We start from the raw sequence: 4,016 nt of genomic DNA, 5'->3' as shown, positions 1-4,016 counted from the left end.
CGCTACTCCTCCTCCCTAGGAATTCTTGTATTAAGAGTGAGCAATGATTGATTGATTCCCTATGACAGATCAGTTACTTGGCATTTCCAATGCTCTGACTGTACCTGGGTCAGAGTGTTTTTTACTAATCAGAAATACTTTGAGCCTGGTCCTTCTCCCCTTGAAGCTGCCAGGAGCATCCCCACGGAGCTGGAAGGGGAGGGTGACGGGCCCTTCGTTCCAGCTGAGCACGGCTGTGGGAAGCCCGGCACAGCCTCTGGACGGGCCAGCTGGATCATTTTGGTGCCGCCAGGGCCACGCACCAGCCCCTGGTGCAGAACTGGGACCTCAGCATCAGGATAAAAACGTGCCTGTCCTCTGCGTGGAGCAGAAATGAAGAAGTGCCTTTCCGCTACCCCTTGCCCAGCGCTGCCCCAGGAGGCAGGAGCAGCCACTGAAGCGAGGAGTGGTTGCTGCTGCCAGGGTGGGAGAGGGAAATGGGCACTTGATGCTTGGATCCAGTCACTGCGCTCCGGGTTTGTGCCTTAGACAATTTTTGCTAACAAACAGCAGGTTTTTTTTAACGCCTTTTTTTAAAAACAATTTTCTTTAATCAGCCTTGACCGTCACCAGTTCCTTGTGCCCGAGTTTGTTGGTCACTGTTCCTCCTTGCTTCCTTCGGTCAAAACAAAACCTGGGCTGAGGGTTACTGGTGCTCCCAGTTCAGCTTTCCACAGGGACTCTGCGGTGGTGATCCCTGCGCTCGCAGTCTGCTGGGCCCACGGGTGGGGGAAGCTGTCCTGGGAGGCACCGTAAAGCCCGGGAGCTCTCTGAGAAAGCTCCAGACAGCAGGCAGAAACCTGGCATGCTGTTCATGTGCTTTTTGTGGGTATCCTCCCCCCTGGCAGGATTGGATCCCCCTTTCCTCTGCCCGCCCCCCTCCCACTAGAAGAAAGGCCGAATTAAAGGCAAAACAGCAAAGTCGCAGTGCAAGGTGGGTCGGAGCAGCTGTACCTGGGCAAGAGATGGCTCAAGCACCTGCCCTCCTCCATACCCATACCCTGTGTGGGTACAGGTGACCTGATTTTATTTGGTATCTGTGGGATGGTGACGCTGGCTCCGGCTGGGGGATGGCCAGAGGACGGCAGAAAAGCCCCCAGGTCACCCCCAGCCACATGGGGTGCTGCTGGGGCTGAACCAAGAGCCGGTGGCTGGTGCTTGCTCCCAGCTCTGGCTGGTGGAACGTTACTGCAGACCTCGTCTTCTTCCGCACCCCGACGTGGACTTTGCTGCGGCGCACGAGGCTTTCCCGCTGACTCGCAGATCTCGCGGTGACCTGCGATGGGGCTGAGTGACTCGACACCGAAACTTTGCCTGGCCCCATCTGCGTCTCGCCCTGAGCGCATTTGGCCGGGACCGGTGCCCATCTCAGTGGTGGTTGAGGTTTGAGCACAACGCCCTGCGTGGCTGGGAGCCCCTCAGCCTCCTGCCTGCCCCTGCCTGTGCCTCTGTGCCCTGCCTGCGGTCAGCGGTGGCTTTCCCAGGGAAAAGGCTGATCCTGTGGCCGCTGCGCTCAGGCGTGGGGTTTTCAGGGTGGGAGGAGAGCTGTGGACTTGTTAGTTACTGCAACAACCTGAACTGATGATTTTTGTACTCGTCCTTTTTTAGTAGACGCCCTAGGACTGGTCAGAATGTGTTTCAAATGAAATGGAAATGGCATTTTCCTCCTCTTCAGTTTTAATCACAAATGGATCTATGCTCTGTAAAAACAGTTGTGCTTCTGCTTATAACTTAGGCTAGTGAGCTACATCTCAAGCGAAAACCCATTTTGCTATGGCCATGGTACAGGATCTGAGACTACGTATGAGACAGATTGGGAATATTTTGGCAAAAAGGTTTTTTTCATTTGTCAACTGTTTTGGGGTTTGTTTTTGTAATTTTTTTTAAGTATTCTGAGCAAAGAGCCCACAGCTGTATTATACCTCAAGAAGAATGCTGCAAGGTCTATAGCAGTAGCTGGAAGCACACTAGCACTGGTGCCTTTTATACTCGGGCCCTCTGGCAGGGACCTGGGAGATAAGAGCAATACTCCCACTTACAGTTGCGATATTTGTCATTTTTAAGTAGTGAAATAGTGCTGTTGCCACTTACCATAAAATAATGGGTTAAAAAAAAACCTGCCATAAATCCAAATGGTTACAGCAAAACACAAATGTTGTATTATCCTTTTAAAATAGCGTAGTGAACTGATTACCTCTGATTATAAAATAAGAGTATGTGGACTAGTTGTTTTTTTTAAAGTGTATTTATTAAAGACATGAGACTGGAATTTGTACCTCAACCGATTCATCTCATGATTTAATATATTCTGAACTTGATACTCTGCTACAAAACACTCACTTTTAGTACAAATAAATATTTATAAGTAAGTGTAACTAGCTCTCACTTTGTAATTTTTGGGGGGAAAATTACCACCCTGTGGTTCATCTGGGGCTGCGACAGCTCCGTAGCCCTAGGAGCCCCACCGGGTCCCAGCCTTGCAGGCACGGTGCCTGGCGTAGGGTGAGGCTGACCATGGAGCCCGTGTCTTTTTGGAAACCTCAACTAATTTGCCTTCTTCCGTGCGGGCTGTGTGGTGTTGAGCAAGTCACAGGTGACGAGCGTGGCAACTGCCCCATCTTCTGCTGCCCTGCCGTGCTGTTCAGCCAGCCCCCGTGCAGCCCCACGCTAAAGCCCCGCAGACACGGCCGTCGCTCGCTGTCTTCCCAACGGCCCTGCTGCGGCCGGGCTCGCAGGGCGCAGCAGCCCGTGCTTCCCCGCGTGGGCAGAGACAAGGGGAGAGCGTGTGGCCCTGCCAGTTTCCGTCCTGTGGGGCTGGAGGCCCCTGGCCGCCGGCTGGCACCCGCCCCTGCTCCCAGCACCCTTGCCCGCAGCCCCGGGCTCCCGAGCACCAGCCAGGGGAAAAGGCGCCCACCCAAGCTGGTCTCCTAAAAAGGAAAAAAAGGTGTATTTACAAAATTCAAGCGTGGACACAGTGGTGAAGGTTACAGAAAACAGAACAACAAAACTGCAGAGCAAACAAACTGCACATTTATTTACCTGTTAAAGACTACGCCAAAGGTTTCTGTTTGCGCTGCAGTATCGGACTGGCACCATCAGCTGCTTTACAGCCCGGGGACAATTTGGGTACGGGCTGTACTGTACACACAGCCTACCCATGACTGCTATGGCTGCTGGGAACGTCTATGCCTCTTCCTGCCAGAGGATTCGACCTTTAAACCCCAAGAAAGCCCCGTTTCACATGAAACTTTGCATTACAACTCAACTCGGAGCTCAGTACTGGAGCCTGGATCAGCCTCAGCCCACGCCTGTGAAACGACGCTCGGTTTGAGCAGCTGGCCCCAGAGCCGCAGCAGAGGGCTCGGGCTTGCCCCCGCTTTAGCGAGAGGCAGGATCCAGTGGCGAGGAGCCTGGACCAAAGCCCTGGAGACGTGGCATTAAAGCAGCCACGTTCCTGCATGATGAACCGTGCCGCTTCCCCAGCCTGCTGGGAGGGTCTGTGCTTTCACAGGGACGCCGGAAGCGGCAGCAGGAGTGGCAAGTACGGAAAAGTCCTTGGAAAAGTGGAAATTGCACTCCAGGCATGGGAACTGTCCTCGGGGGCAATTAGAAATAACCCCTTGTGCCTAAAGCCTGCAGTGCTGCATTACGGGCAAGATCCAGCCAGCACACGAACAGCCAGGTTTTCAGAGAAACATGGAAAAAGGGAGAGCGGAGCTCAGCAGTGAGGAGAATGCCCCCAGCATCTGCCAACAGTCAAGGGTTTGTTCCTGTTCCCGTGCACTCCCTTTGACATTTAAACTCGCTCAGGGACACGCTTTACCCTGACTCTGTTAGAAGCAAGTCAGATGGCATTCTTCAGCTGCCCGTACCAGATCTTTACCAAGTAGGAAGCTCCCTGAAAACAGGACCGAGGCGCAGGATGGCACACGAGCTGTGTTACTGCACCGGCCTGACATGTTTCTGGTGTAACAGCT

Source organism: Phaethon aethereus (assembly GCF_964289735.1).
Source record: "Phaethon aethereus genome assembly, chromosome: 7".
Classification (NCBI taxonomy): Eukaryota; Metazoa; Chordata; class Aves; order Phaethontiformes; family Phaethontidae; genus Phaethon; species Phaethon aethereus.
Note: the sequence above shows the minus strand (reverse complement) of the source record.